At 43.8% G+C, this 19,898-nt stretch overlaps 1 protein-coding gene across 6 annotated transcripts in view; it reads right to left on the bottom strand.

The window, feature by feature from the left end:
• Positions 1-19,898, bottom strand: part of rasgrp3 (RAS guanyl releasing protein 3 (calcium and DAG-regulated)) — a 54,859-nt gene that overhangs the window by 27,870 nt on the left and 7,091 nt on the right. For 3 of the 6 annotated variants that reach the window (XM_071481579.1, XM_071481580.1, XM_071481575.1), the window contains exon 2: positions 7,349-7,537. The exons of 1 other annotated variant lie outside the window; for it this stretch is intronic. The gene's annotated coding sequence lies outside the window, so the exon portion shown is untranslated. Of the gene's footprint in view, positions 1-7,348; positions 7,538-12,011; positions 12,511-19,898 lie in introns of those variants that run through there. 2 more of the 6 variants (XM_071481576.1, XM_071481578.1) reach the window with 2 other exon arrangements.

Raw genomic sequence — 19,898 nt, 5'->3', positions numbered from 1 at the left:
TGGCCCCATTCATTCTTTCCTTTACACAGATCAGTTGTCCTGGTCCCTTTGCAGAAAAACAGCCCCAAAGCATGATGTTTCCACCCCCATGCTTCACAGTAGGTATGGTGTTCTTTGGATGCAACTCAGCATTCTTTCTCCTCCAAACACGACAAGTTGAGTTTCTATCAAAAAGTTCTATTTTGGTTTCATCTGACCATATGACATTCTCCCAATCCTCTTCTGGATCATCCAAATGCTCTCTAGCAAACTTCAGACGGGCCTGGACATGTACTGGCTTAAGCAGGGGGACACGTCTGGCACTGCAGGATTTGAGTCCCTGGTGGCGTAGTGTGTTACTGATGGTAGCCTTTGTCACTTTGGTCGCAGCTCTCTGCAGGTCATTCACTAGGTCCCCCCGTGTGGTTCTGGGATTTTTGCTCACCGTTCTTATGATCATTTTGACCCCACAGGGTGAGATGTTGCGTGGAGCCCCAGATCGAGGGAGATTATCAGTGGTCTTGTATGTCTTCCATTTCCTAATAATTGCTCCCACAGTTGGTTTCTTCACACCAAGCTGCTTACCTATTGCAGATTCAGTCTTCCCAGCCTGGTGCAGGTCTACAATTTTGTTTCTGGTGTCCTTTGACAGCTCTTTGGTCTTGGCCATAGTGGAGTTTGGAGTGTGACTGTTTGAGGTTGTGGACAGGTGTCTTTTATACTGATAACGTGTTCAAACTGGTGCCATTAATACAGGTAACGAGTGGAGGACAGAGGAGCCTCTTAAAGAAGAAGTTACAGGTCTGTGAAAGCCAGAAATCTTGCTTGTTTGTAGGTGACCAAATACTTATTTTACCGAGGAATTTACCAATTAATGCATTAAAAATCCTACAATGTGATTTCCTGGATTCTTTCCCCCCATTCTGTCTCTCATAGTTGAAGTGTACCTATGATGAAAATTACAGGCCTCTCTCATCTTTTTAAGTGGGAGAACTTGCACAATTGGTGGCTGACTAAATACTTTTTTGCCCCACTGTACCTGCAGAATGAAGACAGAGAGAGGGAGAGAGAGGAGAAGCACAAACTACGGGGAAGAAAAAAAATACAAAGTTCATGGCATAAAGTAATCGAGAGAGAGAGAGAGAGCGAGAGAGAGAGAGAGAGAGAGAGAGAGCACCCAGTGAATCATGGGAATCCCCCAGCAGTCCATCTCTATAGCAGCATAACTAAGGGATGGGTAAGGACATACCCGAGCCAGCCCTAACTATAAGCTTTACCAAACAGAACAGTTTTAAGCCTGATCTTAAAGGTAGAGAGGGGGTCTGCCTCCCGAACCCACACTGGGAGCTGGTTCCACAGGAGAGGAGCCTGATAGCTGAAGGCTCTGCCCCCCATTCTACTCTTACAAACTCTGGGAACCACAAGTTGACCTGCATTTAGAGAGCGAAGTGTCCTATTGGTAAAATAGGGAAGTATAAGCTCTCCAAGGTACGATGGTGCCAGACCATTAATGGCTTTGTAGGTGAGGATTTTAAATTCTATCCTGGATTTTACAGGGAGCCCATGCAGAGAAGCTAACACAAGAGAGATGTGATCTCATTTCCGAGTTCCTGTCAGTACTCGTGCTGCCGCATTTTGGATCAATTGGAGGCTCTTTACTGAAGTTTTGGGACATCCTGAGAATAAAGAATTACAGTAGTCCAGTCTTGAGGTAACAAATGCATGAACTAGCTTTTCAGCATCCTTTAGACACAGAATGGGTCTGATTTTTGCAATATTGCGCAGGTGGAAGAAGGCTGTCCTAGAGACTTGCTTTATATGTGAAGTAAAGGGCAAGTCCTGGTCAAAAATGACACCAAGGTTTCTGACTGTAGCACCGGAGGCCAAGGTAATGTCATCCAGAGTGAGTATATTATCACATAGTGTATCTCTGAGGTGTTTTGGGCCAATTACAATAACTTCAGTTTTGTCTGAATTTAAGAGTAAGAAATTACTGGTCATCCAGGTTTTTATGTCCTTAAGACACACCTGAAGCTTGGCTACCTGGTTAGTCTCACCTGGCTTCATGGATAAGTACAGCTGGGTGTCATCTGCGTAACAATGGAAATGTATCTGGTGCCTCCTAATAATGTTTCCTAGAGGAAGCATATGTAGAGTGAAAAGTACTGGTCCTAGCACAGAACCTTGTGGAACTCCATGACTGACTTTTGTGATGATAGAAGAGTCATTATTAACATGAACAAACTGGAGTCTATCTGACAAATATGACTTAAACCAGCTTAGTGCGGTTCCTTTAATGCCGACCATATGCTCTAGTCTCTGTAATAGAATCTTATGATCAGTGGTGTCAAATGCAGCAAGATCTAGTAGGACAAGTATAGAGACAAGTCCATTGTCTGAGGCTATGAGGAGATCATTGGTAACCTTAACCAGAGCTGTTTCTGTGCTATGATGGACTCTAAAACCTCACTGGAAATTTTCAAACAAACCATTTCTGTGCAAATAATCACATAACTGGTTTGCAACGACCTTCTCAAGGATTTTGGAAATAAAGGGGAGGTTGGAAATAGGTCTATAATTGGCTAAAACATCAGGATCAAGAGTAGGCTTTTTAAGTAGAGGTTTAATTACTGCAACTTTAAAACCCTGCGGTACATAACCAGTTGATAAAGATAAGTTAATCAGACTTGATATAGAGTTGTCGATTAAAGGAAAAACTTCTTTGAACAGCCTTGTTGGAACAGGGTCTAGAAGACAAGTCGATGGTTTAGATGAAGAAACTGTTGAAGTGAGCTCAGAGAGATGTACAGGAGAGAAACAGTCAAAATATAAGCCAGTTACAGTCGACTCTGAGGCTGCTGAACTGGACAGTACATCTGAGCCAGCTGTGGGGAGGAGATGGTGAATTTTTTCTCTAACAGAGACAATTTTATTTGTAAAGAAGCTCATAAAGTCATTACAACTGAGGGCTAAAGGTATAGATGTATCAACAGAGCTGTAGCTGTCTCTCAGCCTGGCTACAGTACTGAACAGAAACCTGGGATTATTCTTGTTTTCTTCTATCAATGATGAATAATAGGATGTTCTGGCTATACGGAGACTTTTTTTTATACGCCAATAGGCTGTCTTTCCAAGCCTTTAGAGATTCTTCCAGGTTAGTAGAACGCCACCTTCTTTCTAGTTTCCTTGAATTTTGCTTTAAAGCTCGTGTTTCTGAGTTGTACCATGGAGCTAGCCTTCTCTGACTCACTACCTATATGAACATTACTACAGATCTGCTGTGAAAAAAAGAGAAAATGTAAGAAGAAACATCTGAATAATTAATCCAAATACTAACAAGTAAGAAGCTGGCAGACTTTCAAACCCAGGACCTTTGTACTACACAGACAGAGACTCAAGCTCCTTTTCCACTGGTCAAAAAACCTGCTAAGACCCGCTAACATCAGGCTTTTGTCGGCAAAGGAAAAGGGAACAATCAGTATTCATACGTATGTCACATGACTCTGCAGTAGACACAGGTATTTATCAGCTCCAGTTCAGATCAACATTGATGTAAACACAACTACCAGGTGAACATGCTAACTTTCACCCCTTTGCTGCTGTAAAGTCTTTCAGAGTCACAGTCACTGTAGACACTGTTAGACCAGAAACACCCCAGCTACACTGAGCTCAGGGATGACAGAGTGAGCTGCAGCCCGCAAATAAGTTTCAAAAACACACAATCACTGATCGAAATGTCTCACACTGAGGCTCTGACACTTTTACAGGAGCATCAACCTGAGATGAGACAGATCAGTTTTACCAGTTTGTACGGTAGCTAGCAGCTCACTCTCTCTCCACTGTGTCTGTGTGTGTGCTCTATGTGCAGTCAGTCTGAACACAAAGACAAACTCAACTGGCAGTGGAAAAGAGGTCCAATCAACTTTTATTAGCAGGTTTTCCCATGTTTAAAAAACCTGATTGTACCTGCTAATTTTGGTGTAAAAAGGGTATCAGTGACTGTGTCACTGGGGACACGTGGTTCCCACACACTTTCACTGTAAAACTGTGCATTATTTTCTATTTACATTTGAAAATCACAGTCAAAACATTGGTGATAAGATTCTGACTAAAATCACACATCACTCTACTGAGGTCAGTGTGTTGTCAAATAGGAAAAAAATAGAAATGCTGTTGACACATTGCTAACTAGAGTCAGACACTGAAACATCTGTACACCACCGACACCATCTGAAACATGTGATATCTGGTGTCCAAACAATATGAATGAAGACTTGTGGAAATATCAGTGTTAATTGATTTTGAGTATACTGACTGACTGAATTTAACTCAGTGAGACAACCTTTTTCACACATCAGTGGATGTGCTGAGGGAATTTCAGCTGTGTAGGATGTACAGGTGATTTATTTTGATTTTTTTAAGTGTGGAATGTGAAAATAAACTTTAATCAACCACTCTAATCAAACCTCATAAAAATCTGATGAACGGCCTCCATCTAGTTTTTGAAAGATGATGTTGGCAAAGGAGAAATTCTCACAAATTTGAAGACATTTGTGAAGAAGAGAGTAGACATGTAAGAAAAAAATCTTAGATCTTTCAATTATAAACTCATTAAAGTCAAAATATTCACCAAAACACATTTACAGATTAATGATTCTTACCACATTTCTAAAATAACTTTTACTGTCAACCTAAGATCAAATATAATAGTAATGTTAGCTACATCAGTCATGAATCAGTTTGTGGATGAATGAAATGCATGTGATGTGTGCAAAATAGTGATTGTTACAGTGCCACCATAAGGTCAATGAGTGTTGTCTTTTAGCAGAGAAAAATAAGAAAGAAAAGGAAGAATAACAACTGCCGGCAGGCAGGTTTTAAGGGGGTCCCACAGGTGTGATAATGCTACATGCAAAAAATTATGCAGATTGGATTCAATGATTTAGAAAAAAGTAGGTTTTGCATATATTTCAACTCTATAAAAGCACAACCTAGAGGCCAATATGCACCAACTTTTGTATAGAACCTCAGTGTGTCCTGGAAAACAACTGGCCCAAGTTTCATGATAATCTTATAGAGCCATGTAAAAATACATCACTTCCTTAGTATGGGTACAAAGTACATAAGTAAGTTTTTCCTGTATGACCTTTGATAACTTGTGATCATCAGAGGACACAGATGATACAAGAAAAGTTTCATGCACATCACTTAAAGCCTAAGCCCTCAGTTAGTGGCTGCAGACATCGAAGATGCACTGTGCACTGTAAATCGTCATCTATGTATTCTGCGCATGTTTGCAATCAAATCAATATGGTGACACCCATGCAAGAAGAAGAAGAGCTGTTTTGTCGTCTATACTTATTGTTCTAAAGATGAGCTGTAGAGGTGAGGGTAGAGGTGGACCTCCTCACAGCCTCTCTTCAAACTCAGCATCACTGTCTGTTTTCCAGCTCATTTGCAGTGGGACTGCTGTCGTGTTGTGGCCATATGGTCATAACAAATGAAGCAGACATCCACACCTCAAGGACGATTTTTATATCACGTGGACCCCAGCTAGTGTACTTGTGGATGTGGAAAGTATAACACTGGTATATAAGTAGAGTTTGCATAGCTCGTGATTTTGAAACAAAATCACCACCTAATGGCCACTATCTGTGTGCAGGGATGGCGATGACAGACCACATTCATTACAGGAACATAATGGAGGAGAAGGAGCATCAGGCTGAATGACTGAGTTCAGACCCAGAAGTCTCTCTTAAGCAGCATCAGAGACTGGATCTGGTTCAGGGTCAGGGGTAGTTAGTGGAGGTGGATGAGGAGCAGAGTCATGAAGACCAGACCTGCTGCTGCATCTGGACTATCTGCAAGGGTTTAACTGTGAGTTAAGGGAGGCCTGACTGACGAGGCGAGAGATAACTATGGTCTGGACCAGGAGCTGGGTGGAGGACTGAGTCAGGTTTGATTTCTGGGTGGTATGAGCTCCTTCACCCTCCTGCTTCTAAAAACTCAGAACAAGGGGCAGAAACTTTCAGAAATAATGCACATTTAATGTAGAAGCAGCAAGGACACAGTCCACAGGAATATCTGAATCAGATAATAATCAGATAACCTACGTTACAGCTGCAGCCTCCACAGGCCCTGTGAGCACTTCATCATCTTTAACCCTTTAAGTTTAATGTTTGCACAAAAGCAACATAATGAACATGTATAATGAACATCAGTGGGATGTGGGGAGCACTGTATGACCACGTTCACTCTGAACCAGGAAGCACCATATGACCATGTCCTCTCTGTGACTGCTCCATGACGTTCTCTGTATGAGTGGCTGTATTCGCCATGTGCTGCATGCGCACTGAATCTGTCTGTAACCAGGTCCACTTTACTCCTGAGAACCAGGTCTGTCACAAGTCTAACACAAACATATTCACACCCACAGTCACACCTGAGGAAAGTTTACAGTCTCCAAACGCTGCAGGTTGTCCTCAGAGGACCCCAGCCGCACAACATTTCATAACTTCACAACAAACTGCAGCAGTGATCACACCACACATTTAACTCCAGTGTGAACAGAGAGAGATCTGAGGCCTCTGCAGTCAGTGTGCGACAGTTAACGCTGCTTGTTCCCGACACCGTGGCGTCAACGTGCATCACATTGAACAAACAGGTCATTCTGAACCTTCAGCGTCTCCTCTTCCTCTTCATCACGGTGCTTTCACAGTGTGTCAAACATTTATGCATTATATGTCAACTGCTACAGGACACACACCAACACATTCTTTGGTTTGTCCTCCTTTTGATTTCACATCTCGGCTCTGCATGTCACAGTCAGCTGTGCCCTTTAGCATCACTTGTGCTTTTCTGCCTCCACAATGGGTCACTGTGTCTCTGCCTCTGGTTTGTGGATGCGTCACTGTGTGCTTCTGCACAGTCCAGTGACACACGCCGCTCATAAGTGTGCACACACACACACACACACACACACACACACATACACACACACACAATCAGACAGAGTAAAAAATGCAAAAACACACACCTGCACAGATTCAAATTCACACCTCACAGTAAGGTCTGTTTAATGTGGTTCACAACTGTTTAATAGGCAGAGACACAACACACACACAAACACACACACACACACACACAGAACACAACACACACATACACACACACACACACACACACACACACACACACACACACACACACACACATACTGCTTCAGCCCAACACTGACTTAACACTAAACTTAAATAAACAAATAAACTGTAACATTGTTCATTTCTCTTGCACAACAACAACCAGCTGTTACATCTGTCACAGAGACACAAACTACACAATCTGTACGTCACAAACACTCAGGTCTTACCCTCTGTGCAGCCAAGCAGCAGCGACCATCCAAGTTAATGCTTCGTCCTCTGAGTGAGTCTGTAGCTGCAGGCTCCTGCTGGCTGTCAAGCTGAGACTCCCATGGTGGAGCCAGTACTACGCTACGACCTCCTCTTTCACCTCCTCCTCCTCTTGTTGGTAAACACTTCAGCCTAGAGCAGCAGCAGTCCTGACATGTGACCCACACACACACACACACACACACACACACAAATATGTCTTTAACTCCTCACAAAGAAACAACACAAATTAAATGATAATTATCTTATCAGTTTTTCATTGTTTTATCATCTACAGTTTATCTTCTATCAGTAAGATTAACATTAACATTTGTGATCACTGAAAACATTACTGAGTCAGACGTCAGTCCAAACATTTAAGTGACCCACATTTTAACATTTTACACCCTGAACAAACCACAACAATCCTGCAGCAACATTAAAGACAGTGTTATGTCAGAGATCACATTGTCCCTCCTCCTGTCAGTTTAAAGCTGCAGTAACAGCTGATAGTGAATCTGATCCTCCAATGTTTATTGGCACCAACACAGTTTTATTACTGAGAAATCAGATTTCTTTAATAACACTAGATGGCTCCAAAGGCCAGGAACTACTCTCATGCAATATTATTAAAGTTTGAAAAGAATTTTATTTTCCTCTGAAATTATCATTTTACAGTTTGATTCATCTGCGCAAGCTGCAGATGTTTCAGCTTGTAGAAAAACAAACACAGTCAGTGCCTCCAGCTAGCTTACAGCTAACAGGTAACAGCTGTACAGATGTTACAGGTGTAAGCTGCAAAACTGAGAAGAAACATCTTTAAAAAGGGAGTGCCAGCAGATGATAGGCGAGAAAGTGTGTCACCCTGCTACTGGTTAGTTGTATACAGCTGACAGAACGGCTGAAAGGACAGATGACAGGCACAGGCCGGAAGAATGAGGGAATAATGAGTGAATATGTGAGAAGAGGTGTGTTGCAATCAGGATTATATACAGCATATGCATGCAAGAGGCTAGTTCTTCCTGACTGAACTTACAATAGAGCTTCATATAACTTTATCCACTGAGCAGATAATCACGTGTGTCAGACACAGGTACTTATCTGCAGTTGTTCTCTGTCAATCAAATCTCAACAACCAGATGTAAAGAATGTGAAGATGTCAGCTTTGTCATGAGCATTGTCTCAAACTTAGCCTTGTCTGACTGACTGAGAGTGACTGAGTTTTCAACTACTGTACTTCCTCAAAAAGTGGGCAGGGCCTTTATTTACCTCACCTGCAGAGGGTAACTCCCTCTGTTTAGTAAGAAGCCTTGTTTTCAGTTGCTCCTGTTTGACATGTTTAAGTAACTGCATTAATACAAACTCAACACTTCCTGTAATTGTTTCAAATTAAAAGCCCTCTAGAGTTTCAGTTGACAGAAACCCTTTATTTCTTCACAGGGCTTTTATTGCTGTGCTGCAGGAAGTGTATTGTCTCATTTCCTGTTGCTGTTGTTTACATATAATTCAGATCTGCTAGTTTCTTTAGCAGTTAGCCATGACTTCTCTCTCTCTCTGCTCAGTCTACTCACTCACTCACTCATTCACTCACTCACTCATACCCTTTTTCCACTAAAATCAGCAGGTATAAGTGGGTTTTTTAAACATGAATAAACCGGTTATTAAAAGCTGATTGACCTCTTTTCCACTGACAGTCAGTTTATCTTTCTGTTCAACTGAGGATGCACAACTGTAAGGATGATGTCATCACATGTACTTAGAGCACACACACAGACGTAGTGGAGGAAGAGTGAGCTGCTAGCCGCCCTGCAGACTGGTGAAAGCCTGTTAAGGTGTCGGAGCCTCTGTATGAGATGTTTCCATCGGTGACTGTGTGTTTTTAAAACTTTCAGAGCTGCAGCTCACTCTTTCATCCCTGAGGTCAGTGTGGCCACAGAGTTTCTGGTCTTACAGCACCTGGACAGGTGACAGGTGTGTGTCTGTGTGCTTTGAAAGATGTTACAGCAGGTTCACCAGGGTTTTGTGTTTACATCAATGCTGATTGGAGCAGATTGGAGCCAATAAAAACCCATGTCTACTTCAGAGTCATTTGACCTGGGTGTGAATGCTGATTGAACCCTTTTCCATTGCCAACAAAAGCCCGATGTTAGCGGGTCTTAGCAGGTTTTTTGACTAGTGGAAAAGGGGCTTCACTCACTCTCTCACTCATGTAGGAAAATGATGTTGGCCATTGCCAATGTCATCAAACAGTGAGGTAGAGACAGTTCAATCAAACCGTCCACACCATCTGTCTCTATAAACACTCATAACAAACACTCAGACCAAAAGAGCTGATGAGACGGCAACAATGACAACAACAACACCTGTTATCCTGATATTCATTTGTCACTCAGTGGGTTTTAGTCTCAGTGAAATTCTCCGGTCAGAACAGAGGCTGACTGAAATGTTTTCATAACTTCATAGATGGTCAGAGATCAGACTGCAGCCTCAGTCAATTTCAATTCATCAGTTCTATACACGTAACAGTCCATATGCACTTCATACATTTATATATGTGTAAGTGTGTGTGTGTGTGTGTGTTTGTGTAGTGAATAAATCCTGACAAATCCTTCACACTGAAGAGATGAAAATTTTCTACTTTTCATTCTTTTTGTGTCCTTAATGACACCAGACACCACCAGCCCAATAAACCTCCTCCTGCACCACATCAGGCTGGAAACCTACCTGCAGCAGCGAGGTGAGCCACAGGTACCTGGACAAACTGCAGCGAGGTGAGCCACAGGTAGCAGTTGAGTGTTTTATGAATAAATGGGACAGTTTTATAAATTCACAGCAGCAGAGTCAGATTACAGTCAGTCTGTTCTGTTCTCAGGTGACAACCAATGAAATAATTATGCTAATTAGAGTTTGCATGGGTCGGTCATGCTGTTGCTCATTATGAATGTGTATGTAAGTGGAGGCACTGAAGTTTGTCGACAGTGAACCTGTGAGACTGAGACATGAGAGGTCAACACTCCAAAAATTCTTGCAGTAAACAGAAGACGTTTATTAGAGCGACATATTTCAGCTTCGACCCTGATGTCAGAGCTCAAAACAGAAACCAATCGTCTGTCTAATAAACTTCTGTTCCCTCTCACTGGAGGTTTGACCTCTCTGGACTTCTCTCTCTCTCCATGCAGGTTGGAGGTGAATCAGACCAACAAACTGTTTGTGTGATAGCAACACACTCTGCCACTTGCTTAATGTTAATGTGTGTGTGACAGAGGGTTACACTGAGTCTGCACACTTTAAACTGTGGACTGCATTAATATAGAATCAAAGTTACTCTACAAGCCACAGTCACATTAGTGGACAAGCTGCTCGACCTCCTGAGCCACAGCCAAACTACAAATATTCAGGAGTAAGAAACCAACCATAAAGACCCAGAGTGAGTTTTCTGCTTCAACAGGATGTGAAGGCCCTGCACAGTGTGTGAAGAGGCTGCAGTGCTAGTGATGAACAACATTAAAAGTCATGAACATGGAGTCAAAGGAGCCATAAAAAGAATAAACCTGTAAAAGAATAAGAAAATAACTGGAAATATAAAGAGGAATAAATAAAAGAATAAAAAGATGCTTTTACTGATTGCATTTTCTTTTCCTTGGAGGGCAAAGAGGTCAATCAGGTGTCTTTGGGCAGGCTTTCCTGCCCAGGCTGAGGGGTCGATTCACAAATCCAGCTCTGACAGGAGCTTTTAGTAAAGACAACAGGAAGTAGACACAGACCCGAGCACGCACAGTGTGACACACAACCAGGACACACAGCCTGTGTTGTGTGTGTGTGTGTTCACACTGCCCACTGTGTCACTATTGCCATCAATAAGTAAAAGCATTTTTTTCTTCTTTTATTTACTCCTGCTTTTATTTTCTTAATCTTTTACAGACAGCCCTTTATTTTGGAACTACATTTTTTTAACCATTGAACTACCATGTTACTACACACAGCTTTTTTCTTTGAGCTAATTGGTCAAAATATGTCTCTGTTGACCCCACCCACAGCAGCTCATCACTCAGCTCCTGCTGCTCCTCTAAATTGCATCTGCTGCAGTAACACACTGACTGTAGATCAGGACCCACATGTCACATGACCACAGCTGTCACTTTAATATTCACATATATTATTATTCTCATGACAATTGTGCGCCTCATCTCACTGCATCAGCATGAATATTTATATTGAGTGACAGACTGAAGGACATCTGAGAACCTGGTGGTGAAACAGGTTCAAACCCACAACCACAGTACAACCACAGTGCTCTCCACATTCACCTCCAGTCATACAAACCAACAGTGTGAAGACAGTATGCAGTCAAACAGACCAACAAAGTGACTCTTCAACATACTCACTACACTCATGTTAAATGTTAAAATGTAAAAAAAAAAAACTGGCTACACAATCAACTACACACGCAGTCATCTACAGCACAAGTTTGAATTAGACTAACAAAATCATGTGGTGTAAACAACTACAGAACCATTAGACACATCCTCAACAGAGAGTCCTGACAAAGACCACGATTCCCACAGCTGATCCAGACCAGCACAGAGCTTCACCACTGGCTCACATTAATATCACATCACTGATGTTCAGGTTCAGGCTCCTTACCTTCCAGCTGCTCAGATCTACCAGCAGACCACATGAATCCACCCTCTAAACATTGTCATGTACAGATCCCTCAAATACACAGAACCCGAGTCCAGCTGGATCCACACGGCTGTTACTAAACCCAGCATAGCGGTCCAGTCCGCAGTGCTGGATCAGAGTATCCTCACTCCTGTGTCTGTCTTTGAGTGTCAGCCACACACAGCACTGCTGTGTGTCCAGGACTGATCCCAGTGTGTGAACTGTTTGTCTACACGGCCACTAGACTTCCTCCAATTCTTTCCAAACTTAGTTTTCCTGCCTGTGTCACTCAGTTTCCCTGCACAGAGTTAAATATAGAGACCACACAAGGTAACATGGAGCAGAGCACGGCAGGAAACGCATCACAATGTGCTTGTGCGCACGTTCATGTTTGTTTCTGTGTGTCTTCCTGTGTCAGATCCCAGCAACAGTCATGATGCATCAGTCCAGTAAACCTCCAGTGAGACACAATGTCTCAAGTTTAGATTAGACGACTTAATTTCTGTGATTTTCTATAAGTATTAGTACTAGTACTAGTACCAGTGTTAGTATTAGTATTAGTACTAGTACTAGTGTTAGTATTAGTATTAGTATTTTCACTAGTCCTAGTGTTAGTATTAGTATTAATGGTATTAGTATTAGTATTAGTATTAGTATTAGTATTAGTATTAGTGTTAGTATTTGTATTAGTATTAGTATTGGTACTAGTGTTAGTGTTAGTGTTAATGTTAGTATTAGTACTAGTGTTAGTGTTAGTGTTAGTATTTGTCCTAGTGTTAGTATTAGTATTAATGGTATTAGTATTAGTATTAGTATTAGTATTAGTGTTAGTATTTGTATTAGTATTAATACTAGTATTGGTACTAGTGTTAGTGTTAGTGTTAGTATTAGTACTAGTGTTAGTGTTAGTGTTAGTATTTGTCCTAGTGTTAGTATTAGTATTAGTATTAATGTTAGTGTTAGTATTAGAATTAGTACTAGTTTTAGTATTAGAATTAGTACTAGTGTTAGTATTAGTACTAGTGTTAGTGTTAGTATTAGTATTAGTATTCGTGCTAGTGTTATATATTAGTATTAGTTCTGCCCAGCCTCTTCAGCAGTACGGTGGGTGTGTGTGTTGCTGCCTTGTTGTTCTGTCCTTGTGTGTGCGGCTGAACCTGATGACGTGGTACACATTGTTTTGTCTCTAAAAATGTCACCCAAACACAAACACTGATGGCACATCCTGCCACACAAAGAGCTGAGCTGACACACACACACACTCTACAACAGGCTGTGTGACCACCCTCAGTCCAGTCCACCTTGTGCTCTGATGGGTCCAGGTTCCCTGGTAGGTGGTGAACTGAACTGGACTCCTGGAACATGGGTAGCTGAGGTCTGTAAACACATGTGCCACAGATATTCTCAGCATTCAGACACATCTGATGATGACGTTTTAACAGCATCCTCATCAAATTAAGGTGCTGTGACTGGTCCAAACTACAGTCTGAAAGAAGAGGTTCACATCTTTTCAACTGTACAACACTCACAAGCCCATGTACACTGACAGAGTTGTTGGTTGCTGCAACTCCCCTCTGTGAGGGGAGTCCACAGCCCTGCACAGATGCATTCTTTTCATTTTTAGTTCATTTTATTTTATTGTTTTATTTTGTTTTGGAAAAGACAATGTCAGGGAATGTCCAAACATTTGGGATATTTCTACACCATTTTTATACATGTACAGTGCATCCGGAAAGTATGCACAGCGCTTCACTTTTTCCACATTTTGTTATGTTACAGCCTTATTTCAAAATGGATTAAAGTCATTTTTACCTCAAAATCCTCACACATTACCCCATAATGACAAAGTGAAAAATTTTTTGCAAATATATTAAAAATAAAAAACAAAAGAAATCACATGTACATAAGTATTCACAGCCTTTGCTCAGTACTTTGTTGAAGCACCTTTGGCAGCAATTACAGCCTCAAGTCTTTTTGAGGATGATGCTACGAGCTTGGCACACCTATTTTTGGGCAGTTTCTCCCATTCTTCTTTGCAGAACCTCTCAAGCTCCATCAGCTTGGATGGGGAGCATCGGTGCACAGCCATTTTCAGATCTCTCCAGAGATGTTCAATTGGGTTCAAGTCTGGGCTCTGGCTGGGCCACTCAAGGACATTCACAGGGTTGTCCCAAGCTCTTTTTTTATCTTGGCTGTGTGCTCAGGGTCGTTGTCCTATTGGAAGATGAACCTTCACCCCAGTCCGAGGTCCAGAGCGCTCTGCAGCAGGTTATCATCAAGGATGTCTCTGTACATTGCTGCATTCATCTTTCCCTCGACCCTGACTAGTCTCCCAGTTCCTGCTTCCAAAAAACATCCCCACAGCATGATGCTGCCACCACCATGCTTCACTGTAGGGATGGTACTGGCCAGGTGATGAGCGGTGCCTGGTTTCCTCCAGACATGACTCTTGGCATTCAGACCAGAGAATTTTGTTTCTCATGGTCTGAGAGTCCTTCAGGTGCCTTTTGGCAAACTCCAGGCGGGCTGTCATGTGCCTTTTACTGAGGAGTGGCTTCCATCTGGCCACTCTACCATACAGGCCTGATTGGTGGAGTGCTGCAGAAATGGTTGTCCTTCTGGAATATTCTCCTCTCTCCACAGAGCAACGCTGGAGCACTGTCAGAGTGACCTTCGGGGTCTTGGTCACCTCCCTGACTAAGGCCCTTCTGTCCTGATTGCTCAGATTGCCCGGGCGGCCAGCTCTAGGAAGAGTCCTGGTGGTTTCAAACTTCTTCCATTTACGGATGATGGAGGCCACTGTGCTCATTGGGGCCTTCAATGCTGCACAAATCTTTCTGTACCCTTCCCCAGATCTGTGCCTTGATACAATCCTGTCTCGGAGGTCTACAGACAATTCCTTGGACTTCATGGTTTGTGCTCTGACATGCACTGTCAACTATGGGTCCTTATATAGACAGGTGTGTGCCTTCCCAAATCTTGTCCAATCAACTGAATTTACCACAGGTGGGCTCCAATCAAGTTGTAGAAACATCTGAAGGATGATCAGTGGAAACAGGATACATCTGAGCTCAATTTTGAGTGTCATGGCAAAGGCTGTGAATATTTATGTACATGTGATTTTTTTTGTTTTTTATTTTTGATATATTTTTAATAATGAATCAATGACAGTCTCATAAAAACAGATTCAGACAGCCAGGGATTCATACATCATAGAACCTAAGGAATCCTGTCGACTTGTGGGGACGGGGGGCAGGGCTAAATACACCTGAAACCATGTCAGTACAGAGAGCCAGAGTTAGCATTAGCACAACCACTTACACTGTGTCAGCCACTGCCAGTTAGAAAGCTAACAAACAACACAAACAAATAAGAGATGCTAACTATGCTAACCGTTCTGATACATCTGCTAGTCTCCGATTGTGTTCTCAACAGACTCCTCATCTGAGTCTGGGTCTGACTGAGGCTCAGACATGTGGCTGAGTCTCTGTGATGTTTCCTCCTCTAACCATTTTGATACTCTCTGCTCTTTCACCTGGACACCTGGAGCAAGAAGGTGGTGAGCGGGGCAAAGGCCTGATCCAGGTGTCTCAGTTAGGAAATCAGAGTAGATGAGTGTCAGACCAATTTTTATGTAAAAACATGTTCAACTAAATATGAATCAGCACAGAGGATTTTACAGAGTTTAAAACACATCTGAAGATAACTGAACACGCTGTCAGTTGTAGCTCTGCACTAGTAAACACGAGTCATCATGCAACTGTACTAGGTTGAAAAAAAAATACAACATATAATAAAAATAATATAGAGTCAAAGATATTTCATATTACATAAATATTAGTTAATGAAGAGTTAAAAGAAGAGAGCAGAGAGTTTTAAGAAATGTTCAGTTGCATAGTTATAAATATGTTTTATTGTGAAGAGTTTGTTCTTATAAGGGGAAGTAGTATTGAATAGGAGAATAGGAGCATTACTGGTCATTCAGGTTTAGGTGGGTGGAACACACGGATGGGCAGGTAGAGAGAGAAGAGTGAGAGGAAGTGAGAGTGTGCTAAGTTTTCATGACTTGGCTGCTGAAGTTGCAACCCGCTGTGTGGGTGAAGTTTTGTACAGACAAGTATGTAGTTTGTGTCTTAGACTTTCAGCTCGACAGTGTACGCCGAGACACACTCATAAGTTTACTACAGTATGGTAATTGTTTAACTGTTTTATTGACTGTTTTATAAGACACTGACGAAAGGAAGGAAATCAGGCCAGCTAGCATGGAGCCAGCCACGGAGACTACTTTGGACCCTGAAGTAGTAGCTTTAAAGAAACAAGTGAAGCTATTACAACAAAAGGTAAACTCAAAAATGTCCCGTCAGGCTGGAACTCCTCCAACTGTAATGACTGTAAACACTACAAGTTCTGAAGTGACTGATCCTGAAGAACGCTGTTACTGATGTGGTGAAAATGGACACATCGCAGGCAAATGGAGAAACTCTGAGAATCAAAACAAAGTAATTCAGAGGCTCATTCAAATTCTCAAAAAAGCTAAACTCAATCCACAGTCACAGGGATGCAGCACCAAGGGAAATGGCTTGTACAGTTAGATAGAGTGCAGTAGATATGCTCGAGCCAGTGGATATACCAGAGGGCTTAATAGGGCCACCATCCTTGGAACCACTGAAAATGAATGGACACCTGTGTGATGCACTTTTGGGCAGAGGTTCCAGGGTTAGCATAATCTTTGAATCCTGGTACAAAAGATGTTTATCAGACACTGAAATCACCCAGTGAGTAAGTTGGCCATCTGGGGCTTAAGTTACTCCAGTTATCCATACCTTGGCTATATAGTGGTAGACACTGTTGGTAGGAACCCCAACAACTGTGTCAGTCCTACCGATTGGTCCAGCTTTGTGATGATACAACGGGCCCTGAAAAAGAGAGAGACCCCTGAAGCTATCTGCAGGAAGCAGCTGTAAAACAATCTACACAGTTGAGCTAGAACAGCCACTGCCAAATGAAATATTGATGGTTGAAGCCTTGACCAAACGCCCTCTTCCTGCAGGTGTGCTGTTGCAATCCATGGTAATACCAAGCAATGCTGTGGATGTCAATAAACTCATGGTATTGGTCCAGAATGAATCACTGAAAAATGTAACTATAGAAGCGGGTACTGTTGTAGGTCGTTTGTGTATTGCTGACGTTGTTACAACAGTGTCCAATCCTCAGTCAGGATCTGAGGAGTTTGATGCCAGCTTGATTAACTTTGAAGAATGGAAAACAAGGCTCCGGCAGAAGCTGTCATAAAGAGCTGCTGTCTTCTCCCTGTATGAACTGGATGTGGGACTAGCTAAAGGAGTGGAGCATACTATTTGCCCACGACCATTTCGTGAACACTCCAGACGCATTGCTCCTGTAGACATTGAAGATGTGCGGCGTCACATCCAGAAGTTGGTAGCAGCAGGCATCATCAAAGAGTCTAAAAGTCCATATGCGTCCCCAGTAGTAATTGTCAGGAAGAAGAACAGCGATATAAGGGTGTGCATTGACTACTGCACGCTCAACAGCTGTACTATTCTGATCAGGATACTACACCACGCATCGATGAGGCTTTGGACTGCCTTTCAGGTAGCAAGTGGTTCTCTGGCTTGGATTTGAGGAGTGGCTATTACCAGATAGCCACGAAAGAGGAGGACAAAGAAAAGACTGCTTCCATTTGCCCTCAAGGATTTTATCAGTCCGAGAGGATGCCACAAGGCATCACAGGAGCACCCGCTACTTTCCAACGGCTGATGGAAAAAGCAGTCGGTGACATGAACCTGCTCATGTCAGGGCTGAACAATGGCTCGGACTCAGATGCAGATTGACACAGTAAGCGAGTTCACAATGTCCTTTAATCAGGCAAAAGTCGGTACACTGGAGATCAGTCCGCGGAGCAAAGGTATCAAAATCGGTGGGCAAAGGCAGGGTCAAAAACCAAAAACTAGACAAGACACGAGTAAGGCACACGGGGAATAAAGGCTGGAACGTAGTCATACAGAACTAGACGAACTGGCACAGAAGGGAGGGAACACAGAGACTAAATACTCAGGGAGAGGGAAGACAATGAGACACAGGTGCAGCACATTAGGGCAGGGCAGGTAATCACACAAGGGGAGGACACATGAGGGCAGGAAGTGAGGAACCTGAAACGAGAAAAGAGGTGAGTCTCAAAATAAAACAGGAAGTACAAGACAACACACTAGGGGAAACAAAAAAGGGAACTCAGCTATCCAGCTGAGGCATGACAGTACCCCCCCCTCCACGGCCGGCTCCAGACGGCCCAGGTTCGCCAGGGTGGGCCCGATGGAAGTCCCGGATGAGGGAGGGATCCACAATGTTGCTGGCGGAGACCCAGGAACGCTCCTCAGGGCCGTACCCCTCCCAGTCAACCAGGTACTGGAACCCCCGGCCCCGACGCCGGACTGCCAGGAGCTTGCGGACGGTGTAAACAGGGCCACCATCGATGAACCGGGGGGGGAGGAGGGGGTCTGGAGGCAGGGACCAGAGGACTCTCTACGGCTGGTTTGATCCGACTCACGTGGAAGACTGGGTGGACTCTCATGGCTCTGGGGAGTTTGAGCTTGACCGCAACTGGGTTTATGACTTTGGAAATGGGGAATGGCCCGACGAACCTGGGAGCGAGTTTCTGGGACTCCACTCTGAGAGGCAGGTCTTTTGTGGAAAGCCATACCCTTTGACCGCTCCTGTACGTGGGGGCAGGGGTCTGCCGCCGGTCAGCCGCCTTCTTGTAACTCTCAGAATTGCGTAGCAGGGAGCGACGGGCCCGGGCCCAGGTGTGACGGCAGCGGCGGACTAGAGCCAGAGCTGAGGGCACACCAACCTCCCTCTCTAGAGCAGGGAAGAGAGGAGGCTGATAGCCATAGGCACACTGGAAGGGAGAGAGACCAGATGATGAACACGGGAGAGAATTGTGTGCATATTCTACCCAGGTGAGCTGTCTGCTCCATGTGTTGGGACTCTGTGAGGCTAGACAGCGTAGACTGGTCTCCAGCTCCTGGTTCAGCCGCTCCGTCTGACCGTTGGTCTGGGGATGGTGGCCCGATGAGAGGCTGACAGAAGCTCCCAGGAGTGAGCAGAAAGCCCGCCAGAACTGTGCCACAAACTGCGGGCCCCGGTCAGACACAATGTCCCTGGGAAAGCCATGGAGGCGAAAAACATTATGTAACATCGCCTCGGCCGTCTCCTTGGCCGAGGGCAACTTAGGCAGGGGAACAAAGTGGACCATCTTAGAAAATCTATCCACCACCGTGAGGACAGTGGTGTTACCTTCGGAAAGGGGAAGTCCAGTAACAAAGTCCACGGAGATGTCTGACCAGGGACGATGTGGCACAGGGAGTGGGTGGAGCAGACCAGAGGATGGGCGTCGGGAGACCTTACAGCGAGCACACACAGGACAGGCTGCCACATACTCTGTCACCTCCTTCTCCATGGCCGGCCACCAGAACCGCTGTCGAATGACGAACAGAGTCCTGCGTACTCCAGGGTGACAGGATAACCGGGAAGAATGGGCCCAGTGGATGACCTGTGAACGCAAGGCAGGAGGCACAAATAGTCGGTTCGGCGGGCAGCCGGCCGGAGGGTGACAGTTCACATTAGCCTCGTTGACCCTCTTCTCAATGTCCCATGTGACGGAGCCCACAACACACGAGAGGGGAAGGATGGGAGCAGGATCATTAGAGGATTTTTCAGAAAGAAACAAACGTGAGAGAGCATCAGGCTTTAAGTTCTTAGAACCAGGACGATAGGAAAGGGTGAAATGGAACCGGTTGAAAAAGAGAGCCCACCTTGCCTGTCGAGAGTTGAGCCTCTTAGCTGTCCTCA

This window comes from Trachinotus anak, unplaced genomic scaffold (genome assembly GCF_046630095.1).
Source record: "Trachinotus anak isolate AG129_WGS33_773 ecotype Australia unplaced genomic scaffold, CSIRO_AGI_Tana_v1 ptg000007l, whole genome shotgun sequence".
Lineage (NCBI taxonomy): Eukaryota > Metazoa > Chordata > Actinopteri > Carangiformes > Carangidae > Trachinotus > Trachinotus anak.
This window is presented reverse-complemented; position numbering and strand designations above follow the sequence as displayed.